The sequence below is a fragment of the Dendrobates tinctorius genome, unplaced genomic scaffold, assembly GCF_039654945.1.
Source record: "Dendrobates tinctorius isolate UK_male_01 unplaced genomic scaffold, ASM3965494v1 ptg000102l, whole genome shotgun sequence".
Taxonomy (NCBI): Eukaryota; Metazoa; Chordata; class Amphibia; order Anura; family Dendrobatidae; genus Dendrobates; species Dendrobates tinctorius.
In genome coordinates, this window is record NW_027361770.1 from 8,136,492 (window position 1) to 8,153,949 (window position 17,458).

Genomic DNA, 17,458 nt, shown 5'->3' on the forward strand with positions numbered 1-17,458 from the left:
TGCCCAACCACTGACTGATCTGACCAAGAAGGGAGCTGATGTGCTGAATTGGTCTCCAGAGGCTGTTTTGGCATTTCAGGAGCTGAAGCGGGGTTTACTTCTGCTCCGGTTTTACGGCAACCTGATGTCTCACTTCCATTTCAGGTAGAGGTAGATGCTTCGGAGATTGGTGCAAGAGCTGTTTTGTCCCAATAAGATCCGGTGACTTCTAAAATGAATCCCTGTGCCTTCTTCTCCCGAAAGTTCTCCCCATCTGAACGCAACTATGATGTGGGGAATTAGGAATTGTTGGCCATGAAGTGGGCATTCGAGGAGTGGAGACATTGGTTGGAGGGAGCTAGACATCAAGTTGTGGTCCTCACTGACCACAAGAATTTGATTTACTTGGAGTCAGCCAAACGCTTGAATCCTAGACAGGCTAGGTGGGCCTTGTTTTTCACGCGTTTTGATTTTGTGGTCTCCTTTCTTCCGGGCACTAAGAATGTTAAGGCAGACGCCCTTTCTAGGAGTTTCTTTGCTGATTCTCCTATTGTGACCAAACCTACTACCATCCTAGGTGAGGGGGTAGTTCTTTCTGCCATCTCGCCCGATTTGAGATGTGCCCTGGAAGAATTTCAGGAGGACAAACCTGACCAGTGGAGGAAGAGAGTGATGTCTGAAGTTCATTGCTCCGCGTTGGCTGGTCATCCTGGTATTTTTGGTATCAGAGGTTTGGTGAGTCGTCTTTTTGGTGGCCCGCCTTATCTCGTGATGTCAGGAATTTTGTGCAGTCTTGTGGGACTTGTTCCCGGTCTAAACCCTGTTCTCGTTCTAGTGGGTTGTTGATGCCCTTGCCGGTGCCCAAGAGGCCATGGACCCCGATCTCAATGGATTTTATTTCTGATCTTCCTGCCTCTCAGAGAATGTTATCTGGATGATTTGTGAAAGATTTTAAAAGATGGTCCCTCTAGTACCACTCCCAAAGCTGCCATCTTCCTCAGAGTTGGTGCCCTTGTTTTTACAACAGGTGGTTCGGTTGCATGGGATTCCTGAGAACATTGTGTCATACAGAAGAGTCCAGTTTGTCTCCAGATTTTGGAGAGCTTTTTGTTCCAAGCTGGGAATTCAGTTATCCTTCTCCTCTGCGTTCATCCACAGACCAATGGGCAGACTGAGAGAATAATCCAGACTTTGGAGTCCTATTTGAGATGTTTTATATCTGCTTATCAGGATGATTGGGTCTCATTTTTGCCCTTGGCCGAATTCGCCCTAAATAATAGAGCTAGTTCTGCCACTTTGATGTCGCCCTTTTTCTGTAACTTTGGGTTTCATCCTCGATTTTCTTCAGGGCAAGTGGAATCTTCAGCCTGCCCAGGTGTTGACACTGTGATAGAGAGAATGCAGCAGATTTGGGACCAAGTGGTGGATAAGTTGTCCCTCTCTCAAGAAAAGGCCCAGCGGTTTTCCAACCGGCATAGGACCATTGGTCCCCGGTTTAAAGTGGGTGATATGGTTTGGTTGTCGTCAAAAAATATCTCTATAAAGGTTGCATCTCCAAAGTTCAAGCCAAGATTTATTGGACCTTATAGGATTTTGGAGATTCTTAACCCGGTTTCTTTTCGATTGGCTCTTCCAGTTACGTTTATGATCCATAACGTGTTTCATAAGTCTCTGTTGAAGAGGTTTGTTGAGCCAGTGGTTCCTATGGCGGCACCTCCTGACCCTGTGTTGGTTGAAGGTAATGTGGAATATGAGGTAGAGGAAATACTGGATTCTCATCTGGCTAGACGGAGATTCCAGTATTTGGTCAAGTGGAAGGGTTATGGCCAGGAGGACAATTCTTGGGTCTCTGCCTCTGACATTCATGCCGATAGATTGGTTCGTGCTTTTCACCGGGCCCATCCTGATCGGCCTGGTGGCGTTGATGAGGGTTCGGTGACCCCTCCTCAAGAGGGGGTACTGTTGTGAACTCATTTTCTGGTTTACTTCTGGCTTCTGGTGAGGGTGGTGGAGCTGGCTGTGTTGACAGAGGAGTCGTGAGTTCTCCATTCGGGCTCCCTCTAGTGGTGACAGTAGGTAATGAAGCTGATCTAAATGGCAGAGACCTGAGGAGGAGGACTGTGAGTGGACATCAGGAGTCTCTGACTGGATTTAAGTCAGCCGACTCCCTAATTTTGTGCTGGTGATTTTTTCCTACCCTGAGGTTCTGGTTTCCAGTTCTTTTCCTGCCTTCTCAAGCTAAGTGTGCTCTGCTATTTTTTCACATGAGATTTGGTCTGGTTTACTCAGTTTTTGTGGTCAGCCAGTCCCTGCTGGGGCTGTGCTGAATTTCCATTCTTATGTCTCTGTTTATGCCAGTTTGCTTTTTGTCCCTGATCAGATTGGTCTCTTTTTGCTCTGTCTTCAGAATATACCAGAGTGCTGATATAGGGAATTGAAATCTAGCGACTTCAGGGTTTTTGTTATCAGAAAGTGTTGGACATTTTTTGGCAGGGTTTTGTGCATGATTGCAGACAGCATTTTTCCTTTCCTGTCCTTTCTAGTTAGTGTGGGCCCCATCGTTTGCTCAGCCTATTTTTCTATCTGTGTTTGTGTTTTCATCTTGTCTCACCGACAATACATGTTTGGGGGCTGTCTATTGCTTTGTGGTCTGCTCTGGGGCAGTTTAGATTTCCCCTTTTCTTGCTTTAGGCTTATTTAGTTCTCCGGCTGTGACGAGGCATCTAGGATCATCGTAGGTACGCTCCACGGCTACTGCTAGTTGTGTGGATAGGAGCAGGGGTCTGCAATCCGCTTAGTTACCAACCTCTCTGGTTTTCTGGGGCTTAGCTTGTTTTTGTTTTTCCTCCTCAGTGACTCAATCATAACAGTGGGGTCTGCGCTTGCTCTAAGAGCTCTCATAGCCGGCCGGCGGGGGAGCTGATGCCCTTGGCAGTTCCCGAAAGACCATGGACCCACCTGTCCATGGATTTTATTACCAATCTTCCCTCTTCCAGGGGTAATATGGTGGTATGGGTAGTGGTGGACAGATTTTCTAAGCAGGCTCATTTTGTACCCCTGTCCACATTACCTTCAGCTGAGACCTTATCCAGATTGTTTGTGCAGCATGTGGTCCGCTTGCATGGGTTACCCCTGAATGTGGTGTCTGATCGTGGTGTGCAGTTTGTGGCTAAGTTTTGGCGTGCTTTCTGCAAAAAATTAGGGATGTCTCTGTCCTTTTCGTCTGCATACCATCCCGAGAGTAATGGTCAGACGGAACGCACTAATCAGTCTCTGGAACAGATGTCTGACTTCTGCTAGACAGAATGACTGGTGTGATATACTGCCGTTGGCTGAATTTGCCTTCAATAGTCGATTGAGTCAATCCACTGGTATGTCCCATTTCTTGATCAACTATAGGTTCAGTCCTCATTTTGGTGAGTTTTCTCGTCTGGATTCGGGGTGTCCTGGGGCTGAGGACTCTGTTCAGTGGTTAAAAGATACATGGGCAGAAGTCCAGCGGCGTATATCTAGGTTTCAAGGCAGGTATAAGTTTTTTGCAGACAGGAAACGAACGCCTGGTCCCATGTTTCAGGTTGGAGAGAAAGTTTGGCTCTCCACGCAAAACATTAAGTTAAGGATTCCGTCAGTTAAGTTGGGCCCCAAATTCATTGGCCCGTACAAGATTGTGGAAAAAATCAATCCAGTGGCGTACAGACTGTGCCTTCCACCCTCTTTCAAGATCCCTAACGTCTTCCATAGATCTCTACTGAAACCTTTTGAAGCAGTCCGGGGAGAATCCGAGTCAGCTGCTCCTCCGGTTTTGGTTGATGGACATGTGGAATATGAGATTGGTCGTATCGTAGATTCCAGGTTGGTACGGCGGTCAGTACAGTACCTAGTTCATTGGAAGGGGTATGGGCCGGAGGACAGGTCCTGGGTGCTGGCCCGGTTGATGCATGCGGATCGCCTGGTTCGGGCTTTCCATGCTAGGTACCCGGGCAAGCCAGGGGGTCCAGAGGCCCCCCATTGAGAGGGGGTACTGTCATGATACCAGTGCTGGTGGACCTGCACTTCTAGGGTTAATGTTTTGATCTCAGTGCAGACTCTTACCTGCACACCTGGGACTTATTATGGTGGCCTCTCATTGTTTCTGGGAAAGCTTCTTTTAGCCTCAGGAAGCCCCCATCCCCGTCAGTTATACTTTCGCCCTTGGCAGAGTTGTTTTCACCCCTGAGTGTGTTTGTGTTGTGTTCTGGTTGCGTGATACTTTATGTATGACTCGGTCTGTTCTCTGGATATTGCTTGTTGGATTCTGCTTGGTAGCTTCTATGTCTGTTTGGTTTTGACCCCTGCTTGGCCCCAACTATCCATTCTGTCTCATCCCTGGTACTTTACTGCTATCTCTGTGTATGACCTCTGTTTTGCCTGACTATGAGTATTTCTGTATAGTGTCCTGCTGATCTCTGGAAGTAAGACGCTAAGCCCTGCCCCCTTGCAGTCACATGACCGTAGGTCCTTCACTGCTTGCTAAACTTCAGCGTCCCCAAGTCCTGTTTGTCAGTACTTTCCAGCTGTACTTGACCCCGGGCCTCCCTACAGTGCGGGTGAGTCCCTGCTCAGCAGAGGCTGCATGCCGGTGTTGACAGGACCCTGACATGCTGGTACCCCATATGTGGGAGAAAACTACTGTATGGGCACACGTCGGGGCTCAGAAGGGAAGTAGTGACATTTTGGCATGCAGACTTTGATGGAATGGTCTGCAGGTGTCATGTCGCATTTGGGGATCCCCTGATGTGCCTAAACTGTGGAAACCCCCAACAAGTGACCCCATTTTGGAAACTAGACCCCCAAGGAACTTATCTAGATGTGTTGTGAGCACTTTGAACCCCCCAAGTGCTTCACAGAAGTTTATAACGTAGAGCCATAAAAATAAAAAAATCATTTTTTTTCCCCAAACATGATATTTTTGACCCCAATTTTTTATTTTCCCAAGGGTAGCAAGAGAAATTGGACCCCAAAAGTTGTTGTGCAATTTGTCCTGAGTAGGCAGATACCCCATATGTGGGGGAAAACTACTGTTTGGGCACATGGCAGAGTTTGGAAGGGAAGGAGCACCGTTTGACTTTTTCATCGCAGAATTGGCTGGAATTGAGATCAGATGCCATGTTGCGTTTGGAGAGCCCCTGATGTGCCTAAATATTGGAAACCCCCCAATTCTAACTCCAACCCTAACCCCAACACATCCCTAACCCTAATCTCAGCCCTAACCCTAACCCTAACCCCCTGGCAGGTTTTTATGTTTGGCAGCTGTCACACGCTAAAAGACGCTTTTTATTGTAAAAATAATTTTTGCATAACCACATTTTCAGAGCTATAATTTTTCCATATTTTGACTCACAGAGTCATGTGAGGTCTTTTTTTTTGCAGGACGAGTTGACGTTTTAATTTATACCATTTTCGGGCACAAGACCTTTTTTGATTGCTTTTTATTCCAATTTTTGGGACGCAGAATGAACAAAACCAGCATTTTCATGCATTTTTTTGGGGGGGGTGTTTACACCATTCCGCGTGTAGTAAAATTGATAAAGCGGTTTTATTCTTCGGGTCAGTACGATTACAGCGATAATTCATTTATATTTTTTTTATGTTTTTGCGCTTTTATACAATAAAAACCATTTTATATAGAAAATAATTGTTTTTGCATCGCTTTATTCTGCGAGCTATAACTTTTTTATTTTTTCGCTGATGAAGTTGTATCATGGCTCGTTTTTTGCAGGACAAGATGACGTTTTCAGCGGTATCATGGTTATTTATATTCGTCTTTTTGATTGCGTGTTATTACACTTTTTGTTCGGCGGTATGATGATAAAGAATTGTTTTTTGCCTTTTTTTAAGGGGTTCACTAAAGGGGTTAACTAGTGGGACAGTTTTATAGGTCGGGTTGTTATGGATGTGGTGATACTAAATATGTATACTTTTATTGTTTTTTTTTACAAATAAAAAAATTTATTAGGGAATTTTTTTTTTTATTTAGGAATTTTTTATAAATTATTTGTACACAAGATTTTTTTTTATTTTTTACTTTATTATATTGTTCCAGGGGGGACATTACAATAAAGTGTCAGATTGCTGATCTGACACTTTGCACAGCACTGTGTCAGATCAGTAATCTAACAGGCGCTGCATAGGCTTTCTCAGTGCCTGCTCTCAGCAGGCACTGAGGCAGCCGGCTCCCTGCAGGACCCCGAAAGCCCCCTCAGCCATATTGGATCTGGGTACCTGCAGGGAGGAGACCTGCGGAGCAGCGCAAGAAAATCGCGCTGCTCCGAGGGTCTTAGGGAAGCATTGCCCGATGCTTCCCTATGCCCCCGGTACACTGCGATCATGTTTGATCGCAGTTTGCCAGGGGATAATGTGCCGGGGGCGGTCCGTGACTGCCCCTGGCACATAGTGCAAGGTGTCAGCTGTGATAATCAGCTGACACCCGACCGAGAACAGCAGCGCTAGCCCCGTGAGCGCCGCTGATCGCGTTGGATGTACTATTCCATCCTTGAAACTTAGGTCCTAGGTCACATGGACGGAATAGTACATCCAGTGTAAGGAAGGGGTTAAAGAAAAAATGAACGGACCACGAGAGGAGGTAAAAACCGCAAACGAAGGTGTAAGAAGCGTGCAGGAATAGGTATGTCACCACGGAGCAGATGGACCAACAGTTAAAGGGGAGATTTATTTACAGGGAATAATACTGGTAAAGTTAACAGTATAGAACTGAATATGATGTGAATGGGTTTAGCAAACAGCCAACAAAAGCATACACAGGATTCAACAGTTCAACAGTAATAAGAGTTATTATCCTCTGGGGAAACTTATCAGTCTGCAGGAGTCTTGATCGAAGGGGTCACTCTTTTCCAACGTTGGCGCCGAATCACCAGCGGCGCTTGTAGTCTGTAGTCCTCTGTGTCCTGGGCCTTTTACGTTGTCCAGCCGGGGTACGAGGGGTTAAAGCGGGAGCCAGAGGGGTATGAGACTGACAATATCCCCTTTTCTCCAAGTCCCTCTCTCTTACTCTGCAGCGGTGCTCTCTCACCGGAATTAGGGGTTCTGCATTAACACATAAGTCACTGCAACCTTGTACGTGGCTCAGTCTCTCTAAACAGGTCACAGCTCCGTTACTGAATGCAGCCTCTTTGTAGGGAAGCGTCTTGCCAAATAACACAGTCTCTCTGGAAGAAGCATCCTGTCACAGAACACAGTCTCTCTGCGGGGCAGCGTCTTATCACAGGACACAGTCTCTTTGCGGGGCAGCGTCTTATCACAGGACACAGTCTCTCTTGCAGTCCCAGGCTTCACGTACTCACGGTCTGCAGTCTTTGTCAGCGGTCTCTCTGACTCTGGCGGCTGTCCCAGAGTTCTCTCCCTGCCTGCATCAGCATCCTCCCCATCTGATGTCTGCGCTGCTCTGAGGAAAGCGCGCTTTTTTCCCGCTCTCAGCTCTCCTCCCTTCCTGTTCCTGGCTGCTGAACAGGCTGCTAAAGTGTCCCCCGGGGAACCTGCTGCCCTGCGCAATGGTTCCAGGCACGGAGCAGAGGAGGCAACCCTCCCTCAGCTCCTTCTGTACTTCACCCCCTTACAAAGGGAATTAACGAAGACAAGTATCCTAAAGAAAGTAACCTCAATCAAGGAAAAGCATCAAATTGTTAATCTGATGCCAAGAGAACTGACTGATGACCACATGGCTGTACTATCAAAAGGGTTCAATTTTTGTTTACCTAAACCATTCAATTTGGTGGACTTCAAAATAGATCTGTTTAAAAGGGTCAGAAAAATTCATTTCAGGAAAACATTCGATAATCTCAAAACAACTGATACTCAAACTAAATTAGAAGGTGAAATTCCTGCATCCATTAGAACTCTCGGCTTTATGGTGAACATGCCTGAACAAATCCAAATAAAGCATGATTCGGGCATATTATTGAGCTTAATGGATCCTCATATTACATCTGAAGTGTCAACTTTACATCTTGAGGTGGACATAAAATCATTTACCTCCTGTACAATCGAACTTTATGCCTCCCATTTCACCAGGCAATGTAATTGATTTATTTCAAGATTTACTAATAAAAGATATTGAAGCATTGTGTTACAATTCACCTCCAAAAAATCTATGTATCACAGAACAAAAGGCGTTAAAAGAAATGAAGACGTGGGACAATGTGATTTTCAGAAAAATGGACAAAGGGGGTAATCTGGTATTATTTGTCAAAAAATATTATATTGAAGAAGATCTATCACAATTGAATAACAAAATAACATACAGTCCATTAGATAGTGATCCAACACATAAATATAAAAATAAATTGAGATTTTTGCTTAGGAGTAGGACACATGTAGAAAAAGGTGTGATAGTAAAGAAAAAGGCAGAGAAATTAATACCAGATTACCCCGAAAAGCTGCATTGGTATATAGTACACCAAAAATACATAAGTCTAAAACACAACTACCAGGGCACCCCATTATATCAGGTGTCAACTATCTAACAGAACCACTGTCCCAATATCTTGACTGTCCCATTTATAAAGAATTTGGGGGATTTCAAAAAGGCTATTTCAGAAGTCGCATGGCAAACTAGTTTTTCATTCGTTTCAATTGATGTAGAAACTGGGATTGATACCATAAGAAAAATTTTGGAAAACACTAATAAAACTTCAGACTTCATAACCTTTGTGACAGACTCGTTAGAATTTGTATTAATGCATAATGCGTTTAAAGTTTTAGAATGATGGTATCTACAAAAAGTCAGGACAACGATGGGAACGCCGGTCGCATGTGTTTTCACAAATTTATTTCTTGCTTTTTTTAAAGAAAAATGTCACAAATATAATTAACCCTTTTTGAAACACACGTATGTATTTATGGTATGTTAACGATATTTTCATAATTTGGGAAGGAACAGAAAAAGATTTTTCCGACTTTGTGATGTATTTGAATGAAAGCAATACAGAGAGCATGCGATTTACTTCATATTTTGGAGGTGACACTCTAGAATTTTTAGATATCAAAATTCATTTATCAGAGGGTTATATTATTACTAAAGAATACAGAAAGCCTATGGTGACAAATATGTTGCTACATTATAAAAGTGCCCATCCACCTCATACAAAAATAGGTTTACAATATAGCCAGATGTTACATCTACAAAAATGAATTAATAATGACATCTGTTTTAATCAAGAAATAGAGGAACTTTATTGAAAGAGGTTACCCTGAATACATATTACAAGAAGCACATGAACGGGTTAATGAATGTACTCACAGAGATTGGTTACACAGAAATAAAAATTAAAAAGAAACACAAAGATTTATTTTTAACTTCAAGCACAGTCCACTTGACAAATTCATTCATGCCACAATTCAAAAGCATTGTTGGCATGTTTTAAAAACTGTTAAAGATTTACACAAAATTAGCGCAGTTAAAGTCATATGGGAGAGCCCATAATATCGTTGATATACTAGTGCATAATTGTTTATTACCCACAGAAGACAATTGGTCAACAAAGAATAAGCCTAAAGGGAATTTTAAATGTGGAAATTGTTGCAGTTGTTATCTCTATATCACATCTAAATTATTACATATTGGATCATTCACACATTTGGTGACAGATTTTATCTCCTGTAAAACCCAGTATGTGGTATATGTTCTATTATGCCCGTGTGCATTTTTCTATATAGGAAAAACCATTAGACCTCTCACTACTAGATTTAGAGAACATTACAGGTCCATTTTATCAGGGAAGGACTCTCTACGGTTAATACAACACATGAGAGAAAACACAATGCAAATCCTGAATTGTGAAAATTTGCAGGGATAGAAGTAGTGCAGTATCCCCCACAGGGTGGCAATCACAATAAGATATTATTACAACACGAAACTAAATGGATCTTAAAAACAAATGCGCAAGGTCTATGAGGATTAAATGATAGAGTAGATTTGTCTGTATTTTTGTAATTTATAATGTTTTTAGTTTCGCGACACGTCTGTATAATTTTTGTGAATAATGAGTGGATGTGGCACCATGTGTCTTTTCTGCCACAAAATGGTCAAATATGTACTATTCTATATGTGTTTTGTAAAGGTTGGGAGTTATGCTTTCTCTAATAGAGACAATTGCACACACACAATTTTACCTCACTCCCTTACTTGCCTGAAGCTTAGAGCTTTGGAGACATACCCTAACTGGGAAGAGAGTATTTTAGTTGTTCTGTGAAGAAGACGTAAGGAAAATGGAGAATGTTCTTGGAGCAGTAACACGTGCTCTCTCCAGTAACAACGCTGAGGAGGATCAGGGCTTCAGCCCCTAGGCCATCTAGACTTCCAGGGTAGGATGGTAAGCTGAGATGCTGTCTGGTTTGCACAACCAGCAGTGAGGTGTTTTCCCAGGAGCTCCACAGCAACAGAGAATCAGTGAGGGATTGTGCAAGAACAAACACGTGCTTCACATAGGATTCATGCTGCAAGTTGCCGGAGGAGAAAACACAGTGAGTACATGGCTGTACTGGAAGTTTCAAACTCCAGGAAACCTTTGTCCCTGAAGGGATTAGAAAAGCAGGAAGGAACCACAGCAGAGAGAGAAAACTCCCATTGTGCAGACCAGATTGTAAACCTGGTGAGAGAGTTGTATTTTATCCTCTGAACTGCATCTGGACTTCAGTAAATGATAAAGTGACTTTCCTTGTCTCCTGCCTTGTTACGCCGTACCATCTACTTCCATTATTATCTCTGGGGGTCAGCCCTAGTTGGAGGGGGTTAAACACCTGCACTGCCTTCACCATCTACACCCTCTGGGATCATCCGCAGTGCCAGCTATCTTACAGTCGAACACTCCAACTGGCGTCACAATCTCTTTTTCAAATTTCTTTTATTTCATTTTTTAACCCCCATTTCACTGTCCCTGTAGCACTGGCACCGGGCACGACTGCCACCACCATGACCTCCTGAATCCAACACTGCCCGGCGACCAGAGTACCCTGCTCCGGGTGATACATGGATACCTGTTGTATGCAATATGTGATTTTATTTTGTATGTCACACATGTGTAAGTTTCTGTCTATGCCTTGAAAAAGGAAATAACTTCACTAATTCACTCACCTGGATCCGTTGAAACGGCCATCGTTCATTTCTGCACTCCCCGCATTCCTCCCAAGCCCGCTTTCCAGACTCAAATGCCTACACCCTAGAGATGAAATAAAGGATTTTTTGAGACTTTCTGCAACATGGTGAGTGCCGCAATTTTTTTCTTCTAAGTATTTGTAAGGACATGTCTATTTCATTGCGGAGCACCATAATATTGTTGCATGTGCTGAAGGAATTCAGTTAAATAAATAGAGGACCATCAGTTAAAAAGCACAAGACTGCTGTTTGGCTCTGGTGCAGTTCACTTTTTTTTTCTTCCATTGAGACATCTCCTATACTGTTATTGCCTATGCAGTGAGTGGCAGGGCTGCCAAAAATTAGGACGCACCTCAGTGCAGTGAATGCTACACCTCCCCCAAATTTGGACGCATTCCAATAACCCTTTGAAGAGACATACAGGAGTGCCACCTGAAAGCAATGTTCCCATTATTAGGAAGTAGGTACTCACAAACTGTTTGCCTATGCAGTGAATTGCAGTGTTGAGGCTGAAGAACCTGCAGTGGAGAATTGCAATGTTGAGGCTGAAGACCCGGCAGTGGAGAATTGCAGTGTTGAGGCTGAAGAACCCGCAGTGGAGAATAGCAGTGTTGAGCCTGAACAATGTGCAGTGGAGAACTGCATTGTTGAGGCTGAAGAATCTACAATGGAGAATTGCAATGTTGAGGCTTTCCTGACGGTGTTTGAAAGGGTTGCCGAGAGGGAGAAACTGCTGCCAGAGCAGTGGGCAGAGGTACTGGTGCCATACTTGACGGGGGAACCCCAGAAAAGATACTATTATTTAGCCTTGCAGGATGCTAAAGAGTATGGCAAGGTAAAAATGGAGATTCTTGCAAGCTTGGGGGTTACAATGATTCTTGGGGCACAGCGGGTTCACCATTGGGCGTATCACCGGAACAAACCACCTCGCTCCTAAATGTTTGACATGTTGCACTTGGTCCAGAAGTTGCTGCAGCCAGAATCCTCTATGCCTGCACAGATGGTAGAACGGGTGGTGATGGACTGGTTTGTGCACTCCCTGCCGATGCCCGTACACACTTGGGTTGCTCAGGGTGATCCCTGGAATGCCGATGAACTTGTCGGACTGGTTGAGAGATAGCAGGGGATGGAAGGTTCCATGGGAAAGAAGCCCACTCCATACTGGGGGTCCCAACAGGGGGTGGAGGCCCAAAAGGGGGTGAGGCACCAATACGCTTTGCCTATGCAGTGAATGCAAGGGCTGCCAAAAATTTGGGCGCATCCCAATACCCCTTTGACGAGACGTGGAGGAGGACCTCATAAAATAATGTTCCCATTAGAAAGGAGCAGGTCTCATATATTTGTAATGCCCATGCACTAAGTTTATGGGCTGACATTTACCCCTGGGGGGTATACGTGAACATACTGTATAACCATTTTGTATGGGCATCATAAATAACCTTTAAAAAAATTATGTGGGTGTTGCATCATGGACCACGGTCACGCTGGTGATATGGTGGTGTAGAATGAGGATGAGGAGGAGGAGGACAACAGCAAATAGCCAAAATCAGGAAGTGTGTATCCATGTGTAGGTGTGAAGAGGTGCATAGGAATAGACCTCCCAGATAAAGACACTGGATTATTATTATTATACATTTTTAGAGCACCATTTATTCCATGGCGTTTTAAATGTGAAAAGTGGCAAATATAGTCAAGTACAATAATCATGAGAAAAACAAGGTACACACAAGTACAGAAGGAGAGAGGACCCTGCCCGTGAGGGCTCACAGTCTACAGGGAATGGGTGAGGATACACTAGGAGAGGGTAAAGCTGGTCATGCGTCGGTTCCGTAGACTGAGGATCACTGCAGGTTGTGGGCTTGTCGGAAGAGGTGGGTCTTCAGGTTCCTTTTGAAGGTTTCTGTGGTAGGCGAGAGTCTGATATGTTGGGGTAGAGAGTTCCAGAGTATGGGAGAAGGACGGGAGAAGTCTTGTATGTGGTTGTGGGAAGAAGAGATAAGAGGGGAGTAGTGAAGGAGATCTTGAGAGGATCAAAGGTTGCGTGTAGTTAAGTACTGGATTTGAGTTTATGTTACGCTGCTATCCTTCGATGGTGTTGACAAGTCTAGCCCAATCCAGCCCTTGTTCATTTTTATAAGAGTCAGCCTGTCTGCATTTTCTGTTGACAGGCGGATGTGCTTATCAGTTATAATTCCACCAGCGGCACTAAAAACTCACTCTGAAAAAATGCTAGCAGCAGGGCAGGCCAGGGCCTCCAAGGCGTAGAGAGCCAGTTCATGCCATATGTCCAGCTTGAATACCCAATAATTATAAGGCACAGAGTAATCACAGAGGATGATGGTACAGTCAGCAAGGTACTCCCTCAGCATCTTCCAAAACTTGGCACTCCTTGTGAGAGTATCCCGAGCCACAGGGCCTGTGTGATGTGAGGGTCTGATTAAACTCTAATGAAAAGAAGGGGTCCAGCTCCAAGAGTAAAATGTAAAAAGTTTATTTGATACCATTAAAAAATAAGTACATGGCTGCTGTGATCAAGAATCGGTGTATCCAAAAAAGGATTACCGCATGGGGATAGTCCAGAGAGGCTCAGAATGCGTTTCGAGCATTGTCTGCTCTTAGACTCAGAGTAACCTCAAAGCATCAGCTGACCAATATTTCAAGTCAGTACACAGATGATCAAAATTAACTAATTAACAATAAAAATCATAAACAACAGATGTGAAACACAAAATATAGAAAATATTGACAAAAATATGCAAATATAATAGAAAATAAAAACAAAATAAATTCAATAATGCAGCATAAATTCTTTTCTTAAATTCAAACCCGAAGATACACGTGTATCAAGCAAATATATCCAATACACTTCTGTTTCGTAAAAATTTCTCTCTGTCTCCACCTCGTATGTTTCTTTTAATACGTTCCACTGCATAGATTTTCATACCAGATAAATCCCTATTATGAACCAGAAATAAAGTGTTTTGATATATTAGAAACATTTCTATTAGTAAGCTGCACAATATCATGTAAATGTTCACGTATTCTGTCCTTCAATTTCCGAATGGTTGAACCTACGTACTTTAGATTGCATTTAGTGCACTCAGCAATGTAAATAACATAATTTGAGTCACAATTTAAAAATTATTTAATTTTATATGTCTTATTATTAGCTGAATCAGATAAAGACAGAGTTTTTGATGAAAAATAGCATGTTTTGCATGGTGATTGACCACATCTATAATAACCAATTGTAGATAACCAGTCATTTTTTTTAAATTATTTTTTAAGCAATATAAACTGGGTGATAAACTGTTACCCAATGTTGGTGCTCTTCTAGACACAATTCTTAAACCATCCTCCAATAATTCGTTCATAATATTATCATTGTGAAGTAAATACAGATTCTTATTAATTATATTGCGAATTTGTTTAAAATAAGGGCTATATGTGAGCACCAAGGTAGGACGATCTTTGGTCAATTGTGCACATGTATTAGATTTAATGAGATTATCCCTAGTTTTACCATTGACGATATGTGCAGCTCTTTGGATTATCCAATTTGGATAGCCACGTTTATTTAAGCGTTTTTTTATAGAGAACATTTTATAGAGAAAATTTCATTTTTAAAACTATTCTTTTCACTACAGTTCCTTTTATCATGAGTCAATTCACCCACTGGGATGGCTTTAATGGTGTGTGCTGGGTGATAGCTACGGGCAAGCAGGATGGTATTACCTGCGTTTTTTTTCTGTAAGTGGAGGTAGAAATGCATTGATGCGGTTTTCCAGATAAACAAAGATCCGAAAAACAAATATTATGGGAATTAAAAGAATATGTGATATTTAAATTAAACTGATTTAAATTAATATATTCAATAAACATAGGAATGGTATCAATATCCCCTTTCTATATTAATAACAAATCATCAATGCATATCTTGCATACCATTCAATGTGGTCTGAAAAAGGGTTATTACATTAAATATAAAAAGTTCCTCCCATCATGCCATCACTAAGTTAGCCACAGATGGTGAAAATTTCGCCCCCATGGAAACACCATTATTTTGTAGGAAGAATTTTTTATTAAAAAGAAAATAATTGTGAGACAATAAAAACTATAAAACTGCAATGATGTAGTTTTGTAAATTCATGCAATAAGAACTATATTTTTTGTAGGTGGAAACGTGGGGATGCTGGTGTACAGAGAAATAACGTCACATGTGATCCATGTGAAATTTGAATCCCAGGTCACATTGTGAAACATACTCAGAACGTCTTTGGAAACCTTTAAATAACCTGGTATACGATGTACTAAGGGTTGGAGAACAGAGTCCAACCATTGGCCCAATCGTTCATTTAAAGACCCTATTCCTGCTACTATAGTCTTGTATATTATTAAGCAGCGAACGGAGACCAAAGAAGCTCCATTGGATTTTATACTTCAGCTAATAATAAGACATATAAAATTAAAGAATTTTTAAATTGTAACTCAAATTATGCCATTTACATTGCTGAGTGCACTAAATGCAATCTAAAGTACGTGGGTTCAACCATTCGGAAATTGAAGGACAGATTACGTGAACATTTACATGATATTGTGCAGCTTACTAATAGAAATATTTCTAATATATCAAAACACTTTATTTCTGTTCATAATAGGGATTTATCTGGTATGAAAATCTATGCAGTGGAACGTATTAAAAGAAACATACGAGGTGGAGACAGAGAGAAAATTTTATGAAACAGAGAAGCGTATTGGATATATTTGCTTGATACACGTGTACCTTCGGGTTTGAATTTAAGAAAATAATTTATGCTGCATTATTGAATTTATTTTGCTTTTATTTTCTATTATATTTACATATTTTTGTCACTTTTCTATATTTTGTGTTTCACATCTGTTGTTTATTATTTTTATTGTTAATTAGTTAATTTTGATCATCTGTGTACTGACTTGAAATATTGCTCAGCTGATGCTTTGAGGTTACTCTGAGTCTACATTCAGAGCCTCTCTGGACTATCCCCATGCGGTAATTCTTTTTTGGATATACTGATTCTTGATCACAGCAGCCATGTACTTATTTTTTAATGATATCAAATAAACTTTTTATATTTTACTCTTGGAGCTGGACCCCTTCTTTTCATTGGAATACTACAAAAACGTTTTGGCAGAGACGTGTCCGTGCTCAGTGATATCAATGTTCGTAATGAGCAAAAAAGAGGTGAGCTGAATACCCTTTCTTTCTCTGTCTGATTAAACTCTCCCAGAACTTTGCCTGTCTTCCCTTGCCGCTGCTGGTTTGGAGTTGTGTCTCTCTTGCCTGTACTCCTTGGTTGTCCAACTAACTGCAACCTCTGCCTTTAGTGTATTCAGATGGGATTTTTTTTTTAATAATTCCACAACAAGGGCCCTCTGGTACTGCCCCATTTTAGTAGACCTGTCTGCCTCTCAAATAAGAGATAAAAAGTTTTCCTTGTAGCAAGAGTCTAGAAGTGTCACCAACCAGTAATAACTGTCACCCAAAATTTTGAGAGCGCAAGGGTCATAGGAAAGGCAACGTAACATAAACTCAGCCATGTGTGCCAGACTGTTAACAGGCAAGACTTCTGTGTCCTCACCAAGAGGATGACTGACCATGCTAGCCTCCTCCTCTCTGTCCTCATGCCATCCACGCTGAATAAATGGTGTGACAGTTAAGGCTGGGCTGTGTGTAATCACCTTGTATGGTTCCTTGCTCCATCTCATCACACTCTGCCTGCAATGCATCCTCTTTGATTGTGAGCAGAGAGCGTTTCAGAACACAGAGAAGTGGGATGGTGATGCTAATTATGGCATCATCACCGCTCACCATCTTGGTGGAGTCCTCAAAGTTTTAGAGAATGGTATATATGTTTGACATCCATGTCCACTCCTGAGGTCTTATGTGTGGATTCTGAACTGAATACCGCCGTCCTTGTTGATGCTGGTAGTCCACAACTGCCCTCTTTTGCTCACAAATCCTTTCCAACATCTGCAGTGTAGATTTCCAATGCACGGGGACATCACACAACAGTCAGTGAGCCGGAAGCTGCAAACGCTGCGAAGCATGGCAAGGGCGGGGGAAGCTGGAGCTGACCTTCTAAAATGGGCACACAGGTGGCGTACTTGCATATCCAGGAGCTCTGGGCAGGTTTTGAGATACCGCTGGACCACGAGGTTAAGCTTATGGGCCAGGCATGGTACGTGTGTGAGCTCAGCTCGCCTCAGTGCCGCCACCAGGTTCTGGCCATAGACACACACGAACATGCCTGGGTGTAGGTTCAGCGGTGTCAGCTACAGATCTCCCTGCTC

The 17,458-nt window shown here is 42.5% G+C and overlaps 1 protein-coding gene across 1 annotated transcript in view; it reads left to right on the forward strand.

The window, feature by feature from the left end:
• LOC141099719 (uncharacterized) overlaps window positions 1-17,458 on the forward strand; it is a 772,310-nt gene that overhangs the window by 265,256 nt on the left and 489,596 nt on the right. The gene's annotated exons all lie outside the window — the stretch shown is intronic.